General features: G+C 32.2%; 1 long non-coding RNA gene across 2 annotated transcripts; it reads right to left on the bottom strand.

The window, feature by feature from the left end:
- Positions 1 to 582: 582 nt before the first annotated feature.
- LOC112416489 (uncharacterized) lies at positions 583 to 18748 on the bottom strand. Of its 2 annotated transcripts, none has more exons than XR_005643137.1 (5): positions 17941 to 18748; positions 17372 to 17430; positions 16949 to 17064; positions 13795 to 13997; positions 583 to 606 (listed from the first exon to the last, which is right to left on the bottom strand). It is a non-coding gene; the product is annotated as an uncharacterized lncRNA (long non-coding RNA). The 2 variants fall into 2 exon arrangements; XR_005643136.1 differs by lacking the exon at positions 583 to 606 and adding an exon at positions 11484 to 12842.
- Between the last annotated feature and the right edge of the window lie 6590 nt (positions 18749 to 25338).

The following is a 25338-nucleotide window of genomic DNA, read 5'->3' as shown; positions in this document are numbered from 1 at the left end:
TTTCGCATCACACACTTCTATCACATTTGTTTCTGATTCAAGTTGTTCACCTATGATTTGTGGTGATATGAAAAAAATATAAACTTCCTTACTAATTAGAAATAGTCTTCATGAATATCAAGGTTGTGTTACGATTCTCGCTCGGGTTAGAAATTTAAAATAAAAATAAAAATGTACGCAATATTTTTTTTTTTTTAAGAAGTTAAAATGAATTATATTACCACTTTAAAAGAGTCTTTCCTAGCACAAGACGTACTAAGGAAAAAACAACAATGTCTAAATCACTATTTACAACAATCTCCTGTACAAAGCTAAAGATAAAAAGAGAAGAAACACTTAGCCTATGCCCAAAATAGTAAACGGGCTAAGCCACCACCCGTGGTAATTGAGGGGAAGAGAGGAATACTTCACCTTCAACCATGTAAAGGCAAGCGACTTAATCTTGTCTACCACCTGATTAACCGAGCATTCTTTGACATTAAACAGCCTATTGTTTCTTTCCTTCCAAATTTCCCAAACAACTGCATACCAAATAACCTGAAGAATAGAGCGATGTGCCTTTGTGAAACCACCACCCAAACTAAACTGGTTAAAATGATCGGACACCTGAAAAGGGGAAGCCATGAACATGCCTAACCACCTATGAATAAAGTGCCATACAGAACCAAAAAAATTACAATGTTTGTTATGAGTCATTTACAAATTTTTCTTAGGAATGTAATCCTTTTTTTTTATTTTTAATTCGATTATTTATAACTGGAATCGATCATATTTTTATTTAAATGATTTAAATGGTTTTTTTTAACTATTCATAAAGAAAATTATGATTCCAGTTATAAAGAAACTACTTTATAATCGAATTAAAATAAAATAAAAACCAATTCCATTTAATTGCCTTCTTAACATGTTTATAGTTACAGCTATACCAACTATTATAATTGCTTTTAAAAAAAAATGTTGGTTTTATTGTTTAATTAAAAAGGCGTATGTTTCTAAAATACACTTTCATAGAATCAAGTGGGTGTATCGTAGTTTTCGCCTATATCTATATCTTTATGTTTATAATAAACATTTGTGTTCCATCAAATTAAAAGTATATGTTGCATTTTCATATTACCCATCTCATTTATTGCTTTTTTTATCCTTCAACCATAATAGATCATGACTCAATTATTTTCAAAAGCTAATCAAAAGGGATCATGACTAGTTTGTAAAATAATAAATGATTTTTTTTTTCCTTTATGGGTCCTCTTTTGTTAGTCCTGAAAGATTTTCCCTTCATTTGTGCCTTAGGTTTCAATCTTGGTTGCTGAGAGTTGTTCAAGATTTTGGATTTGAAAGTTTTTGATCTTGAATGTTTCTTAGCTTCATGTTATAAGCTTGAGGCTTCTACATCTTTGGCATTGACTTCATCAGAACCTTTGACTTTTTAGTCTTAGACTCTAACTTGGTCAGAACCTGTGATTCAATCCTGACCTTTTGCAATCACTTTTGAGTAAAAGTAGTTAGATTATTTGTATTAAAGTCGAGTTTTGAAAGTAATCCTTCAAAAAGCCATGAAAGAGTAGCAGAGGAAAAAAAATACCTTGGAACATGTCAAAGCCGCCTAAACCAAACAACTCTATGAATGTACTATATATGCTTATTACTAGTTTTATCATGTTGATTCTTAGGAAATAGTTGTTACAAACGTTTCGATTATGAGAAATGGAACAAGGAATGAAGAAAAGCAATGAGATCAACTCCTTGCTAATTTGGATCGCGTGCTAAGAATCACGCATCACATCCAATGTGTGTATATTACAATGCGCCATTTCAACTCCTTTGAGTATTCCACATTAAGCTAGGTGTGTATAGCCGAGATGACTGAGGTGTTTTTGTTTTGGCCAACACTGAATGGTTTTCACCAAGTTGTGAAGTACATATCACAGTAGCTTCGGGTTTGCTATGGGCACTGAATTGGGTTCACAAATTAAACTAAAATTGAATGGTTGATAGCACAGCCTCTTCATAGAGTGATGTTGTGGAATTCATTGCTATTATCTCTTATTGAAAAACTTTGTTTCAACGATATTATGTAAACTTTAATGTTGAGTTTGTGCGGAGACAAACTTGTGAGATTGCCCATAAGCTAGGAAAGGCCATAAGATTATCAGCTAGTTTTCAAATTTTGATTAATCCACCAAATTGTATTGAACACATTTTAATCGATGAAAAGATAAAGTTTTATTCCTCTAAAACAACAAATAAAACGCTATAAGTTTATTTCCCTTAAACAATAATTAGTTAATCCACCAAGTTGTATTAAACCCATTTTTAAATAATGAAATGATACAATTTTATTCCTCTCAAAAGAATCTTATGAAGCACTACAAGGTTATTCCCATAAAACAAATAGGGTTGGGTTTGGATTTCATATGCAAACGGGAAAATACTTAAGTGCCGTTGTTTCCAAGCAAGTACCCTTATAATACCGTTGAGTGTTAAACCCAAATATATAAACCTAACTCACTCACTCACTTGTTACAAATACAGTTCATCTTTTCTTCAAATCTCTCTCTCTCTCTCTCTCTCTAGAAACTCAAAACCAAAACGAAGCGCTCTCTCTATAAACTCACTATCGCATCTTCCTTTGTCAAACAATGAAACCCTAGAATTGAATTAACTCTTGTAATTTGTGTTTATTTTTTTCAGCATCCTCTTTGAGATTAGATCATAATGACTAGCTTGATGATGATGATTAAAGATGAAAGCGGCTTCCAACAGAAAAGCCCCAAAAGTAAGTTTTCTTGCAAATTATCTTTATTAATCTAATCTAAAGATTGAATTAATGAATTGGTTAACAAAAACTTAATATGCATTCTATCACATTATCTACAAGATTAGCTTCTAAATTGTTGTAAAACATGTTTTATCAATTGTCAATCACGCATAAGGAAATAGATCCTCTCTTGCGTATGTGTAATTTATGCATGATAGATTAAAGGCTTAATTGCACTTTTGGACTCCTATCTTTCCAAAAGTTGCGGTTATGGACCCCTAACTAATTTAAATACAAAACAGCCCCCTATGTTTTGATTCTTTGGCAGTTTTGGACCCCCAGTCCATTGTTGACTCGGTCAACGCTGACGTGACACCCTAAGTGAGATGTCACGTGTCAAATCTTTTATTATTTTTTTGCCTTGGGGATCCAAAACTGCCAAAGAATCAAAACAAGTTTTAGTCCAAAACTGCCAAAGAATCAAAACAAGTTTTAACCCCCTATCTTGATTGATAAGTTTAAATTGACATTCAGTCCAAGGGCTTTTGGGTCTGTTTGGGAAACTAAAAAAAAGAGCTTTTAGCTTTTAGCTTATAGCTTATAAGCTCGTTTGACAAAAAAAGCTCTGTTTGGTAACACTTTTTCACCATGAGCTTATAGCTTATTTCACGAGCTTATAAGCTATTTTTCAGAAGCTATTCCAAGTAGCGTTTGAGCTTATAACTTATAGCTTCTCACTTTTTCTTCCAATTTTACCCTTATTATTTCATTTAAATTGTATTTTTATCCATTATAATTTTTATAATAAGCTACGTAATAAAGACTACTATCCCTTTATTCCAATTTTTGTATATATATCAGCTGGCCTTTTTTTTTTTTTGAAAAAATATATACCTTCGTTTTTTTTTTACGAAACAAAATACTATTATTCTATTAGTGTTACTTTTTATTTTTATTTTTTTGAAGTAAGTGTTATTTTCTTTATTCTCTGTTATTAATATTACTCTATTAGTGCTACCTTTTTTTTTGTTTTTGATGTAAATGTTATTTTCTTTATAAAGTAGAAACACTTAAATAATAATAAATATAAGATAAAATTTTAGTGAATAAAATTTAATTTAATTTATAATACATAGGATATATTAAATTAATAAATTTAAAGTATTTTTTTAAAGAAAAATTAGTTTACAAAATTACAAATACTTAAATTAATGATATAATTTTTATTATGAATTAAGAATACCCTTTATGTCATTTTACATTTATCAGCTAATTGAACCGCTATTTTTACCAAACACTTCAGTTAGCTTATCAGCTAAAAGCTATCAACTAGCTTATTAGCTATCCACTATTTTTACCAAACAGAGCCTTTGTTCCCTTAAAAAAAAGAAGCAAAAGGAAAGAACAAAAGCAAGTAAGTTGAACGCTTTTTAGTCCTACAGCGCTGAAAGTATGCACAAGCAGGGTGCGATATTGTTATAAAACAAGTTTCTTCCATAAATAAATGAGTTAATTAACAACAATGAAAGTTGCACTTATTTTCCCTAAGCGTGGAAAATAAGGAAAAAAACGCAACAACAATGTGTTTTTAGTAATTACCATGCCCATAAGCTAGCAAAGGCTTTTGTTCTTTCCTTTTGCTTCTTTCGAACTTCAACGATTCTAACAGTAATCAACCATGAAAATAGGCGTGGTTGTTAGAGAAACACACTCACTAAGACCGAAAGGAGATGTGATAGGCTAAAGAGAAACTTGTCTTTAGAAAATAGGTCCAGCACATCAAAGGCATACACAACAAAATAGAATAGAACCCAGTCTCACAAACGAACGAACAAGAGAAATAAACTTCATAGAGAGAAATAAGCTCTCATAAAAAGTAATCAGCCCAGGGAGAAATAAAGTCCCGCATACAATGCTCACAGAGAAAAATAAATTCTCATATCATCAGGATGTCAGGACATCTGGTATGACATCATCAGTACACCAGAAGCACAACACACCGACATCCATCCATACATAAATCACATAAACTAGCATCATGACATCATCAGGCTAGTTAAAAATAATGCTCCCCCTCAACGACAGATCATTAAAGCATACTACTCCCCCTCAGGTAATACTCCCCCTTAATTGGCATATATATATATATATAAAACATCAAATACCTCCTTCCTTAGATCTGTCCATAAGTCCAGAATTTATCTTCCATAGAGCTCACCCTAAAACAGGCAGGGTGCCTGCACTGATACCAATTGAAATTCTGGCATGCTATCTTCCTGATGTTTTATACGATGTTTCAACACGAGACACAAACAATATGTTCAGATTAATGTTTAAACATCGAGCTAACGATAAACAAATAGATCGAGGAAAATATAAAAGACAGAAACGTAAATGGCACAGGTAATTTGTTAACCCAGTGTTTACCAGTGTTTTCGGAAAACTAGAAATCTCAGGACATGTTGTGAAAAGGTTTTGATCGAAAATGGTTTGAAAAAGGCCACGAAATGCACTCAGGTTACTTAGAGAGCAGAACAGGTTTTAGAGTAAAAAAAGGCACGGTCTCTCGACAGGTTTGAAATTGCAAGTAAAAGCAACATAAAATTAAAGAAAAGGGTAAAAGTTTAAACGCATCAACTTAAAGGAAATGTAAATTGCATTGTATTAAAAGTAAAGTGGTCTGCAAATTAGTTTACATACATTCTGTATAACTCGTTTCCCTAGACGCCGGTAGTTTGAGTGTTGTAGAATTTCTATAAATGATTTGCGACCCATTTTCCGACTTGGAAACTCTTATTTATACCTAAATAAAATAACTGGCAAAAGACTAATCCCACGATCAACACTTCCTCCATCTTGGACAACTGCTAGCCCCACGTTTCCATTAAGGAAACTGCCTTCGTGCTTGAAATCGTGTTTTCCCGCCTTGAATGCTTGACTTCGATGGGATTGCACTTTCAGACTTGCTCTGTCAAACTTCTGACTATGCGCGCTAAGCTTGCTATCTTGTCGAAATCCTCGACTTAGAATGACAAAGCCTTCGATTTTGGCAAAGTTAAAAGTCAACTAAATGTTGACCATATTAAATGAGCCTGTCGAAATTACAGGCTAACGCCCAGTTCAGTGACAAACGCACCTACTCTGGGGGCTACCAAGCCAAGAAGGAAGTCCACTAGTGTAGTTCTTGTTCTAAGCTCTCAGCAAACTCCAAGTTTACAACTTATCACCTAGACACTACCCGTATTGACTTAACCTAAGAACTCCTAGATTTGAGATCTCATCTCATATCTACTCAATCACACAACCCGTGATTACATTGAATACAATCAAGAAGGAGACACACTCCAATAAACAAAACCTACTCTTTGCTTAAAAGCTTTAGAGAGATTCACAAATACAACTCAACCAAAAAAACATCTCTATGCTTTGAATCAATGATAGCACACAAATAGGTATACAAAATAAAGCACAAGACTTAACATTTAAACCCTAAAAGACTTAATCCAATACTATTGAACTGGTAAATAAAACTAGGGTCTGAGTCTTCCTTATATAGCCATTCAATAGAATGGTCTTTTTTGTCATAGGCTAAAAAATCAGCAGACCAAATCATATATTCAGTCTCCACAATATTCTAGAAGCATATATATTATTTCCTTAAAAGTTGCAACAACATGCTTAAGAAACAAGGCAAATATAAATCGCCTTTGAAACTTCTAGAAACACACGCTTCTTGGGCAGCAATCCATGTGAATCATATTTTCAATAAAATCTTCAGTGATCTCACGTTGAAAAAAAATCTTTCAAGATAGCGAAATAAGGCACGTTGTGATGTTGTTGGTCTTGTACATTATTTGTTTAAGCAAAAATGAGGCCAACATACAAATATACAACAAACAACACTTTGAATCCACTCTTACCTAATCCAGCCCCTCAACAACAAAGAAAGTCGTCATCTTTTGAAGAAGCCATGACTAACTTTGTCAAAATTGTAACACCCCGTTTCCCAAAATCAATTAATTAATAAACATGCATCAGAGTAATTCCCAAACGGGCATGTCACACTACATTTTCAAAATTTGTTAAATAGAATATAAAATCTATCTAATAAAAATCCTTCAAAATCATCATTAATTTTGCAGCAGAAAATTTGCATCAAAACAACAACAGCAACTGTTTAAATATCCATAATTAAATCTTGGCATAAAAGCCTTATCAACATAAATTCAACAACCATAGGGCTACGTCAGCAATATTCAAAACTTGATACATAGGAATGAAAAACAATAAGAAAATCCCATCCCGTACGTATCAGAGCCCTAGACACTTTGAGCCACCACCAACTACTCAGGATCACCTGCAAGTTACCTATAGGAAGGGCAACATTTTCAAGCAGAAGGGGTGAGATTCACAACAATAAAATATAGATATTAAAATTCATCAATTGAATCTAACACCCTAAATATAATCAGATCATCACCATATGTATATAAATATATACTTCATAAAACACATCATCATCAAATCAAGTCTTCATCAATCAAATCATCATTATATGTGTATAAATATATACTCCATCAAACAACATCATCATCATCAATATGGCATTTACAACCAACAACACCGACTCATGCAAATGACATGACAACACCGTATGCAATCAATAATAATTCTTCTTAACATCCCATTAATGCTCATGAATAGAAGACAACTTAACATAACCCTCCTCGAGTACATTTAACAACTCATAGGTAACATCATAACCTCATCATACTCATCAACATAAACAACGTAAGAGTACACCACCTCTTATAGACAACAACAAAGTAAGAGTACGCCACCTCTAAGAAGAACGATAAAGTAAGAGTACACCACCTCTTATAAAAACGACACGTAAGAGTACACCACCTCTTATAAAAACGATACGTAAGAGTACACCACCTCTTATAAAACGACAAGTAAGAGTACACCACCTCTTATAAAGACGACACGTAAGAGTACACCACCTCTTATAAAACATCTAACATGATCAATCACCAACAACGGATACAACTACTACTTCAACAACAACACCAACGATGATAACAACATCGACAATTTGCATAACTTACTTATGACTCATTCGGCAACGTACAACCCAGCACGCTTACAATTTAAACCAACATTCACATCTTAATTAAGATCCAACAGCAACACTAGTAGCACATAGACATCCCAAAATATGACAATACCAAATGATAATCAAGACTACTTAAACATCATACGTAATCCACATAATGCATTGGCAAATTTTCCATAACATTAACAACCTCAACCATCTTTTATCAGACTCACTGAACATCAACAACATTTTAATAAACTTTCATTAAGATCTCCTTGGAGTATTTTCATCATATCTCAAAAACTAAAAATCATTTTCAAGTCAAACCAAAGTCATTGGAAAGCTAACAAAATTATCTACAACTTTCATGTTCACACCAAAGGCCAATTCAAAACAGAAACGTGTGAAAAAGACGCAAGAACATGAAACAGGGTATGCATCAGACATACTGAAATTTACAGATTTTCTGTCAAAATTGCCTCACGATCACTGGGATCGCCTCACGATTTCGACAGCATCAGACATATTGAAATTACAGATTTTCTGTCCAAATCGCCTCACGATCACTGGGATTGCCTCATGATTTCGACAGCATCAGACATATTGAAATTACAGATTTTCTGCGATTTTCTACCATGGGAGCCTCCTTGGCTCCGTTTCTTAACCCTAAACTCTCCAAAATCATCATAATCATCACCATATGATTACCCTATCATTAAAACGTTAACCCATCACTAACCTACCTGATTAACCACTCTTTCCACCATTCAATTCTATGGTTTCTACACTTTTTCATTCAAAAATCAATAATCAAAACCTAATCCCAAATTTCCCAATTTCTACCAGAAACATGTTAAAACAAAATCAGAATTACAATCTATACTATTGAAAGTAAACCTCACCCTTACCTTAATTCAGATGAACAAAGCTTTACAATTCTGATTTTCTTCATCTGGCTCTCCCTTGGTTCTCTTGCTTTCTCTTGTTTTCTTCCAAAACTGATGTACGTGAAAACAGTTTCTCTGACTCTTTCTAACTTCTCCCTTTTCTTTTCTAAACCTAATTCAACTTCCTCTATTTCCACTTAATCCCACACAACTCTCCTTATTTCTAAATCAGCCCCTTGAACTCCAAATATTCTAAATTTCCACTTATTCTATTAAATAGTAAAATAACTCATTTAATAAAATATAACACACCACATAATCAACATAATTATATAAAATCATATATAAAAAAAGACTTTAAATCAACCAATAAGAATTAAATAAAATTGGGGCGTTACAACTCTCCCCAACTTAAGAATTTTCGTCCTCGAAAATATACCTCTAAAACATAACTCTGCACCACAAACAACAATCAGAACAATAAACAAAACAACATTAGAGTTGACACTCTATCCTAGGTGGCTCAACAGGACTCTACTACTTGGCCGGACGGACCAACCTGCTCTGATACCAATTGTAACACTCCGTTACCCAAAAGTAATTAAATAATAATTAATTCAACATCAGAGTAATTCCCAAACGGGCATGTCACACTACATTTTCAAAATTTCTTAAATAGAATATAAAATCTATTTAATAAAAATCCTTCAAAATCATCATTAATTTTGCAGCGGAAAATTTGCATCAAAACAACAACAGCAACTGTTTAAACCTCCAAAATAATATCTTGGCATAAAGCCTTAACAACATAATTCAACCAACATAGGGCCACAACATCAAGTTCCAAAATAAGATACATAGGAAAGAAAAACAATAATAATTCCCATCCCACGTATCAGAGCCCTAGACACGACACTTGAGCCACCACCAACTACTCAGGATCACCTCCAAGTTACCCATAGGAAGGGCAACATTTTCAAGCAGAAGGGTGTTAGATTCAATTGATGAATTTTAATATCTATATTTTATTGTTGTGAATCTCACCCCTTCTGCTTGAAAATGTTGCCCTTCCTATGGGTAACTTGCAGGTGATCCTGAGTAGTTGGTGGTGGCTCAAGTGTCGTGTCTAGGGCTCTGATACGTGGGATGGGAATTATTATTGTTTTTCTTTCCTATGTATCTTATTTTGGAACTTGATGTTGTGGCCCTATGTTGGTTGAATTATGTTGTTAAGGCTTTATGCCAAGATATTATTTTGGAGGTTTAAACAGTTTCTGTTGTTGTTTTGATGCAAATTTTCCGCTGCAAAATTAATGATGATTTTGAAGGATTTTTATTAAATAGATTTTATATTCTATTTAAGAAATTTTGAAAATGTAGTGTGACATGCCCGTTTGGGAATTACTCTGATGTTGAATTAATTATTATTTAATTACTTTTGGGTAACGGGGTGTTACAAAAATGACTCAAACCAATTTTCAAGAGATGAAGCCTAGTCAAGAAGTTGTGCAAAGAAATAATGAGGCTTCAATGAATAGCCTTGATAATCAAATAGGGTAGTTGGCAAAGCAGACATAAAATCAATCAAGCAAAGGATTTTCTGATAATACACAAGATAATCCAAAGAATGAAAGTTGTATAGTAATTGAGTTGAGGAGCAAGAAGGTTTTAACAACTTTAGTTCCAAAAGTCACAAAGAAGAATGAAGATGTAGTAGTGGAAGAGGCTGAACAAGGTGTATTTGAAAAGAATGAAAATGGTGTAGTTGAAAAAGAAAAGAAGGAAAAAAAATTAAGGGAGAAAAATAATAATTATCAGTATAAACATGCTTACAGGGTTGTATAATTCTTCTCTGATAAATATTTGTTTGCATAATTGAATGAATAATAACTTTTGGATCAGAAAAATCTAGTTGATATTGCACAACCTTTTTAGTTTCATTTTTCATAGAAAATATTTTTTGACTTGTGATTTAATTTCGCGATGATTAATATAACTACCTATTTGTTAATTCTTTCATTGTTTAGCAATAGGAATTTTAGGGTTCTAATTATGAGAAGACAAACCTTATTTACTTGGACAACTTGTTGGTGCTATTAGATCATAAGTTGGTCTTATACTCACTGTTGGAGATGGAAAATTTCTGGGAAGAAAAGGATCTCTGTAGATTCTGTGATCTTATGGAGTAGGAGCTGAATTTAAATCGATGGATACGCCCTTTCCTTTGTTCGAAGATTTGGTTTGATTAACAGGTTGAAACACAATAGACTCAAATTTGTCAAAATATTGTAAAAGATCAGGCATTTGAATTTCATCTGAAGGTGATGACATCTCATAATATGAGTAATCTGGAGAAAAATCATCATCCACTTCCAACTCATGAATCTTTTCATTGGTGTTGAGATTGATACATGCTTCTTAATTTCCAGTATTTTGTGTTAGATTGACATTGCTTGCTAACAAAGGAACAATCACATTACCATCACTTTGAATTAGTGAAGGTTGATCAGAATCGAACATGCGCAAAGTAACACCATTTCCTTTTCTAATTGTGAGAAAGTATCCACCAGGAATTATTCCATCGATAACACCAGTGAATTTCATTCCTAACCTGATTTCTTCACGTGGATTCCTCGGGGGAATTACCGATGTATCATTGTGATGGTTGTGATGTTTCAAATGTAGTCCACTCGTTGTTCTTTTATCTCTGTATTAACCTAGATTAATAGTTAGCTTAATCAAGTTCCATACTTAATTGATTAAGTGTTCTTCACTAGTGAATGACAAATAATTTATGTTATTACAGAGATAAAAGAACAATGAGTGGACTACAAGGGAAACATCACAGCCATGACCATGATACACCAGTAATACCCCCAAGTAATCCTCGTGAAGAAATCAGGCTACAAATGGAAATCACTTGTGTTATCGATTGAGTAATTCCTGGTGGATACTTGATCACAATAAGAAAAGGAAATGGTGTTACTTTGCACATGTTCGCCTCTGATCAACCTTCACTAATTCAAGGTGATGGTAATGTGAATGGTCCTTTGGTAGCAAGCTATGTCAGTCTAACACAAAATACTGGAAATTCAGAAGCATGTATCAATCTCAACACCAATGAAAAGATTCCTGAGTTGGAAGTGGATGATGATTTTTCTCCATATTACTCATATTATGAGATGTCACCACCTTCAGGTGAAATTCAAATGCCTAATCGTTTATAATATTTTGACAAATTTGAGCATGTTGCGTTTCAACCTGTTACTCAAACCAATTCTTCGAACAAAGGAAAGGGTGTATCCATCGATTTAAATTCAGCTCCAACTCCAGAAGGTCAAAGAATATGCAGAGATCCCTTTCTTCCCATAAATTTTCCATCCGCAACCGTGAGTATAAGACCAACTTATGATATAATAGCAGCAACAAGTTGGCCAAGTAAATAAAGGTTGTCTTCTCAAAATTAGAACCCTAAAATTCCTATTGCTAAACAATGAAAGAATTAGAAAATAGGTAGTTATATTAATTATTGGTGAATTAAAACACAAGACAAAAAATATTTTCTAAGAAAAATTAAACTGAAATGGGTTGTGCAATATCAACTAGATTTTTCTGATCCAATTGTTCTTATTCATGCAATTATTGAAACAACCTTGTAAGCATGTTTATATTGATAATTTGATTTCTTTGGATGCTTTTGAGGAAATTCTGAGGGATGCGTACTCTATATATTTCTATAAATCCACGTTCCTTTTAAAAATCAATTAACACAACTTTGCCATAAATAAAAAAAATATTCATTTTATATTGTCGAACAATATTTAAATCTAAAAAAAATTAATCTTGAATAAAATCAAAGCTCAAAACAAGTGTTGGATTAAGGTTTGCAATTTAACGCCCTTAAATACAAAAGGAATAAATCAAATCTACCAAATAAAAAAATAATCATTCATCACATTCACAAATGATAAAGTTATGTTCTCAAGAAGAAAGAAAAAAACATACCGAGAGGAATGCATTCTCCTACAGAGCCACAACTTTACAAGGCTCTGACGCGGCCAATTCTACATTCAAGTGGGAAGCGTACGGAAGCCTTCCTTAAGATGTCAGTAAAGTACTAAGGTAAAATTGATAAGGGTACATGTAAAATACTAGGGAGCCATTCAAGGCCCGCCAATAAGAGATTATTTCATAAAGTAACATCATAAAGTTATAACTCGTCGTTCATGGTTCACCTATTGGGAATTACATCAAAAAGACGCCATGATTCGAACACGTCAGCAAAAAATGAAAAGTCTCCAAAGCTCAACCGTTAGATCTAAATCTAACAAAAACGAAGACTTCAGTTGCAGCATATGCTAGCGAACGAGCCATAAGATTCATATACAATAGACGCCACCCACACTTGAATGTCTAAAACAACTTTAATACTAACCATTTTGCCTCGTCCCAAGACTCGTGCTTGTGGGGCAGTGGACCATCAATCTTATAGGAAACCTTATCGCCTTGTCCCAAGACTCGTGCTTGGGGGGCTATGAACTATCGGCTTCATAGTTAATAATTTCACCTTGTCCCAAGACTCGTGCTAGGGGGTTGTGGATCGCCAATATATTCCTAAGGGCTCAAATACCCTCTAGAAAGGCTTAGGCGTCCTCCAGAAAACTCTTGAGGCCGAGGCGCACCCTTCGAGAGGAGTCGCCTCAACTATCTTCTAGAAGCATCTAGAGCTTAATAAAAATACTTGAGGCCCAACTTGCTTGGAGATTAAGTCACGAGAAAACAAACTCACGGAGAGCTATAAATACACCTCTTGAGAGCATTCTCAAGGCATCTCAAAAACAGTATAACCCATATTCTATTATTGTACTCACTGCAAGTACAACCCTATAAAACCCTAAAAAAAATGTTAAACGTTCGGATTTTAGCGTGGAAAAAATATCAGCCAAAAAAATGTTTTCTTTTTACTAAAATTAAAAACAATGATGAAATAATTATAAGAAAATATTTATGTTAAGTCTTTTGATATGAATAAAATTTAGCCACACCTGAAACAAAACACCCTCGATCTGCCCCTGTCTAGAATCTTCTTCATTTGGTCTTGAAAATTTCATTTGATGTTATTTATCCTTAGTCTTGCTAGCATTTGAAGATGACACTTTTTTATTTCTTGAATCTTCATCTGATTTGTCTTTTTTCTTATCATGGTTGTCATGTTTCTCTGGTAATTCACTCATAGTTCCTTTTATCTCTGCAACAACATAAATTATTTATCATAAAATTTTGTTCGCAAAGGAAATTCATAACACACATAAGAAACTATTCTACACTTCTGTCATGAAGAAGAATGTACTAAATAGGGGAAAATAGCCATAAAATTGAAGGAAATCAAAACTTAGTCAAATAAACTTCAGCAAAATATATTTGGACATTAAAATAATATATATTTGATATTAAGAAATAGTCACACATATAATATTTGATTTATAAGATCTAAAATTAAAACAAGTAGTTGAAACACTAGCTTATTCTTATTATTTATGAATATTTGTAGGTTGATGAATATAACACAAGTAATTTCGTAGAAGAAAAAAGGAAAAAAAACAAAAACCAAAATAAATATGAACATGCCACATTAGTTCATGAATATGAAAATACATGAGTGACCATATTTTCTCTCAAAAAAAATAAAATAAGTGACCGTATTTATTATTGAAATGACAACACATCATTGAATGCATGTATAATATAACTTTACACCGTCATAATAAATATTTGAGAAGAATGGAACCTCTCCTGCATTTACTAGCTTAACATGTACTCCCTCCGTTTCAAAATATAAGCAAAATTCACTTTTTAGGTTCATTCATATAATGATGTATTTAGTCCATATTATGAACCACATACATCATTAAATGAATGAACCTAAAAAGTGAATTTTGCTTATATTTTAAAATGGAGGGAGTAGAAGTCAACTATTAAGTCGTTCAAGGTAGTAAAGGTTAGAGAAGATCTCCATATTTCAAGGTAGTATTTGTTGTAACCCTTCATTTACAATCATACAATTAGTCAACTAATCAGTTTATCAAGTGACTTGGAGGCACATGGATGTAAATGTTATTTTCTACCTGTAGAGGTGCTAAGGTGACTTAAAGTGACATTTATTTTAATAATCATTGAAGTATTATTTTCTTGACTGTCACTTTATAATTATATGGATGACTTATTTTAAATTCAAATTTCTTTTCCAATATATTTTTTAGGTTCGTGAAACTCAATAGTATGGTTATATTTCCAAGAAGAATATGGTTTCACTTGTCCACTCAATTTTTATAGAGGTTTTTCAATTTCATTGAAAATTGGTGTTCATTAGAAAATAATATTTTTTTTTTGCAACACCTTATTCCCCAATGAAAATATAACATAAAATTCATTAATTTTGAAAGAGATTCACGTTAATTTCAAAATATTGTATACAAATTTCTTTTCAAAAATAGGCTTAGTACTTAACATCCACACTTACACAAAATAGTCACTGAACAAGACTATTTAAATATAAAATTAATCATTAAATTAAAGGATACAATTATAATTGGTCTAAAGATGAGTATCCGGAAAAAAATACAGAGTAATTACCTAGATAATAAAAGAAATAAATATTATAAATTGAACTTGCATAATATATTTTAATTATCAGCAAGCTTTAATTTAACTTTTACTTCGCTTACAAGAGAAGTAGGGGCACTCATATTTTGATTATCATAATTGACAGAAGCAGCATGCGACTGATCAATAGAAACAACAACTTGAACAAAAGTTGTTGTTCCAACATTGAGTTTTGGAATCTGAAGATTTTATCTCTTTGGGATCCTAGACATGTATCTCTTTTTTCTTTTCTCTTGAGTTTCATAATTGTAGTGAGTTGCCACATGACTAGCAAATTAATGGGATGTTGAAATTACTTTGTTGCACTTTGGACACGTGTACGATCCATGTTTATTTTGTGGCAAAGTATTTTCAACATCCCATAAATTCGCTAGTTATGTGGCAAGTCACTACAAGTCTGAAACTCTAGAAGAGAGAAAAAAAGAGATACATGTCTATGATCTAAAAGAGACCAAATCTCCAGATTCAAAAGCTCAATGATAGAACAACTACTTTTGTTCCGGTTGTTCTTCTGTTGATCATTCTCATGCTACTTTGATCAATTATGATAATCAAAATATGAGTTCCCCTGCTCCTTCGGTAAGCGGAGTAAAAATTAAATTAGAGCCACTGATAATTAAAATATATTATGCATGCTCAATTTGTAATATTTATTTCTTTCATTATCTAGGCAATTACTCTGTATTTTTTTTTTTCAGTACTCATCTTTAGACCAATTATAATTGTATACTTTATATTGGTGATTAATTTTAAATTCAAATAGTCTTGTTTAGTAACTATTTTGTGTAAGTGCAGATGTTAACTACTAAACCTATTTTTGAAAAGAAATTTGTATACTATTTTTTGAAATCACCGTGAATCTCTTTCAAATTAAAACTAATGAATTTTATGTTATATATTTATTGGGGTTTAAGGTGTTGCAATAAAAAAATTATTCCTAATGAACGCCATTTCAATTTTCAATGAAATTAAAAGACGTCTCTAAAAAACTTTTTAGTGGACGAGTGAAACCATATTCTTCTTTGGAATAACCAAACTATTGAGTTTCAAGAACCCAAAGTATGTATTGGAAAAGAAATTTGAATTTAAAATTAGTCATCCTTATAAATATAAAGTGTTAGACAAGAAAATAATACTTCTTGCTTTTTAAAATAAATATCACTTCTTGAATTTAACCCATCATGAAGAAATATTTCACAAATATTCAAACCATGACATGCATCTTGAGAGATATGTTTCTCTCCTGTCTCTATTGTATATGCATCTAGATGTCAACGTTAGATTCCTCCATTATTTGAGAGATCAAAGATCCTACCAATTAATTGAATGAATTCAATAGCTGATCATTGTCTACGAAGACACTAAAGGAAGAAGATGATTGAAAATTATGTTTTAGAGTTAAGAAGCTGCATCTTAAAAAATTAATAAAATTGTAATAATTTGTTTTGTAATTTTTTTTTTCATTAATTTTTAAACAACGCAAACACATATATACATCATATAAACCGATGAGAATGCAAGGGTCTCCAACTTTACCCGAGGTTCAGAGTTTGAATTCAGCCCTGAGAATGCAACATTGTTAAATTTCTTGTCGGAGAGATTTTCCACTCAGCTCAAGAGATTAGTCTATGTAGTTGACGGCGGAGTTTACTCTGTTCACACAAAAAAATTATTTACATTCTCTATATATATTTCTATAAATCCACGTTCATTTTAAAAATCAATTCACACAATTCTGTCATAAATAAAAAAAATCATTTTTATAATTTTGAACAAAATTAAAATCTAAAAAAATTATTCCTGAATAAATTGAAACTCAAAACAAGTGATGGATTAAGGTTTGCAATTTAACGCCCTTAAATACAAACAAATAAATTACATCTAACAAATAAACAAATAATTATTCATCACATAGACAATTGATAAAAATATGTTATCATGAAGAAAAAACAAACATACCGAGAGGAATGAATTCTCCTACAAAGCCACAACTTTAGCTGCAACATTCACCGGATTACCTGAAATTCAAATAAAATAAAATCATTAATTTTTAGTTTTTTATTTATTTTTTACTATTATAACAAACCAGATTAACTCTATTTAATTCGGTGTCAAAAATCATGAAAACTTTGATATATATCTATCCATGTTGATGTTTGTTTGAACTTTGAATTTGTTATAGTCAACAATCAACACAGTCACGTAGTCAAAGACGTCAGTGATATCTTGATCGAGATCGGAATATCCAGATCTTGAATAATTTTGACTTTATAAAAAATTAAATTATGCATTGAAATATGAAACGTCCGAACACGATCTGACTGGAAACAACTTCCTTGACCATGTGGGATAAGAAGACCCACAAACCGATTGATATGGTGGGATAAGGGAAGAACTAACTGTTGACTATATTTGAGGAATGACTTGAGAGTGAAATAGTAGTAAAAGAAAAGAAAATTTTGTTTGAGATTTGAGAAATTGATAACGGTATGCGATTGAAGACAATATGTGTTAAAAAATTTACTTACGATTTATATGGGCAAATCGACCAAGGACACATAGTCTTGTAGGTAGAGACGTCTGTGATATCTTGATCAAGATCGGAATATCCAAATTTTGAAGAACTCTGAGTTTATAAAAAATTAAATTATGCATTGAAATATGGAACTTTCGACCTTGATCTGAGTGGATCCAACTAGGGGTGGACATCGGTCGGCCTCGATCGATTTTCAGCTGAAAAACCCAAATCCGATGTGACCGATGGGTGATGAAATCCCACCCATTTTCGTCCGTGCGGTGCACTCGGTTTGATCGGATTCGGTTTATACGGTTTGTCGGATACGACGGGCGAGTTGAATCGGTTACTTAATATTTCAGTTTAACAAAAAAAATCAAAGAAAAATACACAGAATAATGTTGATGAAGAAGGATTGTCTATAAAATACTTAAATAGAAAATCCATGGAAGACATGAGCAGGAAAGACCACAAATAAACAAATCCAAATACAAATGAAATAAGAAAAGAAAAGAAATAAATCAGATCAAAATCATCTTTTTCACTGTGGATCTGATCTCCTGGTGCACTCTTCATCGTTTAATTTCTGAGTCTCTCTCTGTTTATGCATTCTTGAGTTTGTGTTGTTGTTGTTGATGAAGAGTGTAAATAATTAATAGTGGAGGTCACCGGAATAAAGAGATCTGGAACGGAGGAGCAAGGTCAAGGTGAAAGAAACGGTGGAGATATGAGTGAATGGAGAAGAGGAAGAGTCTATGTGTGGCGGCTGTTAGGAATTGGTGTGGTTACAGAGAGATTGTGCAGCTGCTAGGGTAACACATTAGATTATATAATTATATAATTATAAGATATAATAACAATATATACTGGGTCGGTTGGTATTGGTTACCGCTGGGTCAATAAACACGGTCCAAACCGACCCGTAACTATCCATAACAAGCCATCCTTTTGAGTCCACGTGACCCGCCGACCCGTTTCACCCTTCCTGACTCGGTTTCAACTGGGCTGGTTATTAGGATTTCGGGTGGTAAAGGAAATTTTGTCCAGCCCTAGATCCAACGTCATTGACTATTTGTTGAAAATTTTTAAGTAAACAATAGAGATTACAAGAAGACTTACATACCGTTTGATACAGAGGGGATAAGGCAAGCACTTCTTTTTTACTAGATCTGAGGAATAGTCTGAGAGTCTAATAGAAGAAAAAGAAAAGAAAATTATGTTTGAGATTTGGGAAATCGACAACGGCATGAGATTGAAGACAATATGTGTTAAAAATTATTACCTGGAAAAATGACTAAGGGCACCTAGTCACTATAAGAAAATCTAAAAATAAAAATTTAGTGCCAATCATACAAATCCATGTAACACCCCCTAATTAACTTTTTTAATACTAGGTGAAAAAAAGCTGAATATTATTTTTTAAATAATAAAAATAAGACTTAAAAACTCATTGACTTTAAATTACACAAATAAATAAGTTTCTCTTTAAATTTTCAAAATATTAGATTAGATGTGTCTTACATCAAAATATAAAACGTGACACAAATGTCACTCAAGTTAGAAAATTTTGCTAATGGCGGTCAAACATCTTATGGTAATGGCCCAAAATGTCACAATGCATGTGTTACACATTGCTTACCCATATATTGCTATATCTTTGAAGTTTCAATCCAATAGAACTCAACCTTGAATTTCTTTCAAAGCTCAAGCTCAAGATTTACACAATTCTTTACCAACATCTTAAATTCTCGCTTTATCAGACAACTTCCATATCACTTTATAATTTTTCTACATCTTTCATCTTCTTGCAGTGAATCTGCCCTCCCGAGTACTCTTAGTTCCTTTCAACAATTCACACTACTTAATCCCCTCCCTACTTTTATGTTCATAAAAATTTCAACATCCAAAAATATATCTTAAAACACTTGTATTTTCATCATTGTCTAATCGTCAACGTTGCCAAATTCTTAATTCCATAAAGTGACACTACTACACCTTGCTCTTCTCAACAAACCATTACAATATAAACAAAATCCTCCGTGTTTGTCTTAGAAATTCTTTATCCCACCTCCTTCAATAGCATTCTTGAAAGTTCTAAAATATTCTCCACATCTTGAAAATTCTATAATATGTTTTATATCATTCTCCATCATTCTCTATTAGTACTTAATAATTCTTCTGTTCACGGGCGGGCACTCATTATTTTGATTGGTCACACACAATAAAAATACACTATTAATGTCCATGAAACAATGCCTTCAAATCCTTAGTTGAATACCAGTGTAGAAAATTCTAATCGTGCGTGTAGCAACTCCTTTCCAAAAAAAATCTGAAACATCATTTTGATTTTCCTTAGTGATTTGCACAAAAAATATTTTCCCTTAGTGATTGGTTATTTAGAAACTGCAAATTGTATTCTAAATGGAAAATAAGAAAAATGAAAGGTAGCGATAAATGCTTAATAAATCAAGATGTTCTAGGTGTCTTTTATGATTTGCTTTATAAGCCAAATTTTCTTTGAGTGTAGTCCCATCTGAGTTGAGGTTATGATGATCCTGACCTTGGCTTTGCCAACTTGAATTAGAAATAGAACATGTTGCGCTACTTTTTAAGAAGAATGGGAAACTTTCCTCATAAAATAAGTTACTATTCATAAATTAAAGAATGTTTTATAGGGAAAAGAAGAAGCATAACCGGTATACTTGACAATCACATTTTCACACATGTTCTATGTGCTTATAACCTTAATTTTTTCAGGCATGTTTATAATTTGTTAACCTTTGGAACATCGTGGATTATGCTACAATATTTGGCTTGTAGATTTTCATTGGATTCTCAATTTTAACTTGCCTTGCTAATTAAGTTTCTTTGTGACATTATGTGCCTTTTCAATAGACTACACTAAATCTAGTGGTTTGCAGTCTCCTTCACCTCATATGTGAGGTGAAGTAAATATTTTGTGCAAAACATTTTCGGAAAACATAACATTTGTGGCAAACATAAAACAAGATAACATACAAAATATAATCGAAAAAGTCAACACAAATTTAAAACAAAAACCAAAACAACATGATTATTCAACAGTGTGAAAATCAATATATCACCTATATTACATATTTTCATTCTAACAAAATGCTACCGTCCATTTTTAATTTGGAATATCATGCAAATCATTTACTCTGAATTAAAGTGAATATCATCCGTTGAATTCATCGACAAATCTTCCAAAAAATAATCCTATTTGTCATCCCTAAAAACAACATTAGGGTGCCTCTTGAGAATGTTCAAAGTCTCATTAGCCTCATCCACTGGTTCCTTGCTGAACATATGATCCAATTTTCGAGGGGCCGGAGAGGGACTCCTAAGATGGCTTGTAGCCACAACAAATGACTCGGAGCTAAATGAGTTGGCGGGGAAAGATTTCACAGGTAGATTGCTTAACTGAAAATAAACACACTCAAACCATGTATTAATATACACACATCAACCTGGTTCACTAAATAAATATATTTATATATATATATAAATGTCAAATTGAATTCTCTCAATCATGAATATATTATATGCCCCCACAATAGAGTATATTTCACATAAACAAGTGGACACGTCGATATAGTTATTAACACGAAATTTCAACTTTCAGCAATCATAATAAAAGAATATCTATATGAGCCGAATGAACACAATAATACAAGATCATCCAACAAATACAAACACTTTTGCATCAAGATCATCCAAAAGGTTAGAAAGTCCATTCATAGATTTCAGTGTGCGAAGTTCATAGAAATGGACATAACAAGTGAAAGGGTATTTTATGGTAATATTAAACTCAGGAAAAATAGTACTAAGAGAATTCATTTATTCACAAAGCTCAATTTTCGTCTACAAATTTGAAGAGCTTGATTTACCATACTAAGGTTACGAAACGTAAAAAAAAAACATATCCAAGACCAAATGAAGAAGGTTCTAGATACATTTTTCTCAATGAACCTAAAACATGAAATCAATCTAACCCAACTAAGTGGTATAGCAGAATCTAAAGGAAAAATTACCAATAATTTCTCCTAGGGATCCACATGATTCATTAGATTGAACAAAGAATACATCAATGTATTTATACACTTGCTTATTGTACTAGCAATCTGAAATGTACTACACTAATGCTAAAAGTACTACTCTATGTTAATGACTTGTACTGCAAGCTTTCCTTATCTTCATGCTTAGCTTTGCCTGAATCAGCCTTGTGTAATATTTCCCTCACAAGTTGGAGGTTGGTATATATCCAACAACCCCAACTTGGATAACAATAGATTGAAAGGCTGTGGAATCAAAGACTTGATAAAAAAATCTGCAAGCTTATCATGAGTAGTGACTGGGAGAAGCTTGAAGAGGCCTACTTGTAATTTTTCCCTCACAATATGCCAGTCAATTTTAAGATGTTTGGTTCTCTCATGGAAGACTGGTTTAGCTGCAATGTGCATAGTACTTTGATTATCACAGTATAGGACAGGAAGCTTGACATATGAAGATCTATGAGTAAATAGAGCAGCCACTGAAGTTCACAGGTAGCAGATGCCATTGCTATATATATACTCCTAGGAACTTTAAATTGTTTTCTTCCCTTTTTATTGTATTCAAACACCTTCTAAGAACCCTTGATCTTCAGTTCTTCATCCTTTATCCTTCACATGATGTCTTGATTTGATGATTTACATGATTCCTCACTACAAAATAGTCTAAACACCTATGGTGTTGCATGATCTTGGATAAAACTGAATTACAACGACTCGATTGAAAAAAATACAATATTTTGCTTAAATCCTCAACAACTGCTCTAACTCTCATCTTGTTGTCTTCAAATGCAAAAAAAAAAAAAAAAAGTACTAAAAACAAAGCAAAAATATCATATGATGTTGTGTCCTCACACACCTTGGTGACCTCTCCAAAATATACGAGATAGGGGACATTATAAATAAAAATTTATATTGCCTTATTTATTCTACAAATTAAGATAAAATTACTTCTCAACTTAACCATTGAAGATATTATTACAGATAGTGAGTTTTGAAGAAAGGTGTATTGTAGGCCTCGTCGATCCATCTAAATTTATGAGATAGGGGATATTTTAAATAAAGTTTTTGTTGTCTTATTTCATTTCATTTCCATCATCTTGTAGTACAAAATAATAACATTAAGAACTATGAAATCAAGAAGAAAAAATACAATTATTCGGTGCAAGAACAAAAACTAAATTGCAGCAAGTAAATTATTATAAGATAACCTCTATTGTAAAGTTCTTTTGCTAGAACAACAGGTCATTCATCTTAGTAGTAGTATGTTTCAAATCGGTACGCAAAAACCTTTGCGACACCTAATATTATTCGCAGATGTTCGAAAACAATCTTTATCTGATAAACAAGGGCTAACAACATGGTACTGAAAAGAATTAGATATTGTTATGAGAAGAAACAAGGAAAGAAATAGTATCACAAAATAAACAAACTTCAGAGTTTTATCCATATTTTTCTCTCTTTGCATCTAAACAATAACATATGATTTGATCTTTTTATAGTGTATAAATTCCATGATTTTATAATATTGATTAAGTAGGTTTAGTTTTTTTTTTAAAACCCTTCATAGAATTTCAGAATCATTATTAAATATCTCTTAATTATATCTGTGTTATGTTTCTCCCTTAAGCCCACTTAAGAAGCATGTCATATGGTAAACTTAATAGTCATAAGAATATTATTTATTTATCTTTTAATAACTTTATCCTTCAAATAAAATTTCGTTACTTTTTTAAGCCTTCCTGGTGGTAAAGGGAAAATATTGTTTTCGACCATGGTAAAGCTATCTAGGGATAAAATTCACCATTCAAGAATGTATATTTTAAAATTCACCACTCTACATATTTATGCAAATGTAGAATGTGTTGTAGGATCAATTTTTTTTAATTAAATCATTATACCGTAAAGAATGTATGTTTTAAAATTGTCATTGTCTATCACTTAAAAAAAATATTTGTCATTTCCTAATTGATGACATGTTGTCATAGTGTTTTTCAGTGAGTTTTCATCTGTTTTCGAGTAGTTTTCAGCAGTTTTAGGCAGCTGGAAGCTGAAAAAGACAAAAAAACATGCATATCAGAAAAGACAAAAATCTCGTCAAGATTTCTCAAAATTGGGCCACGTTTTTGAGGCAAAAATGAGCACTTTTGTTTGTCAAAAATTGGGCCACGATTTCTAAAAATCGAGGCACGATTTAGGAAACGTCTGAACAAATTTTGAAGGTTATTAGGCAATCGGGACACAATTAAGTCCAATCTGATATTTCATTAGAGTCTGATAAGATTAGCAATTAAGTGCAGTAGAACAAATATCCATAAGCATATCAGAACATCAAAAAGATATCAGACATTGGTCACACAGAGGTTTGTAAGCTCTGATTAAGTCCAATCTGATACCTTATCTGAGTCTGATAAGATTAGCAATTAAGCACAATATTTTTTCATTTTCAATTTATTATGCAGAATTAATAAATAAAGGTTCTTTAGCTTCTGTTAGGCTCAACATTCAAATACTCTATCCTACTCCCCTTTTGTTATGAACAAAAATAACGCATGCAAAAAAACATGCAATTAGAATAACAAACGTTGTGTAGAACAAAGATAAAACAAAATTCAAGAAATTAAGTTAAAGTACTTAAAATAGAAAACAATGAGTAAGCTTTATTCTGTCATCCACACCTTCAAGTTCCATAGTAGGTTGATCATTCTGAGTTGGTTGTTGAGCTTGAGTTAATTGTTGGTCCTGAGATGATTCCTAATCTTAACCAATATGATAGAATTTTCAACTTGCTGCTCCACAAGCTCAACTCTCAGTTGTTTGTTGATGCTCCTTTTGATCTCCACAACTACCATTTGTCTCCTGATAGCTTCCATCCACTTCATCTGAACTCTTTTCATATTACTTCCCATCTTACGCTTTAGAAACCCCATAGTTTGGTGAACATAGTTGTGCAAAAGATCCCAATGATAGTTTATTCTTCTAGAGTAGACAAATGTCATACTCTTTGTAACATCCCAATATTTTATATATGTTTTTTTTTTAAATGATTTTCTTGAGTTGTCACCTAGTTGTTCAACAATTTATTTTATGTGCGAGAAACTTCGCAAAATCTTGGTATTCCTTACTTTGGTTATTAATTGAATCTGATTTCATCTATTTCATTTTTATTAATCAATTTGGTGTGACAAAAATAGGATAATTATTTCTTAAATTATTTATATTTATTCTAATAAAATCCTTTACTGCTGCATCTTTATTTGTAATTTATTTTAAAGGTAATTTTTGGTATTATATTAATTATTGTATAAGTTGGTTTTCAGTTTTGAGATATAATATAATAC

The sequence above is a fragment of the Medicago truncatula genome, chromosome 7, assembly GCF_003473485.1.
Source record: "Medicago truncatula cultivar Jemalong A17 chromosome 7, MtrunA17r5.0-ANR, whole genome shotgun sequence".
NCBI lineage: Eukaryota > Viridiplantae > Streptophyta > Magnoliopsida > Fabales > Fabaceae > Medicago > Medicago truncatula.
Note: the sequence above shows the minus strand (reverse complement) of the source record. Positions and strands in the feature narration are given on the sequence as shown.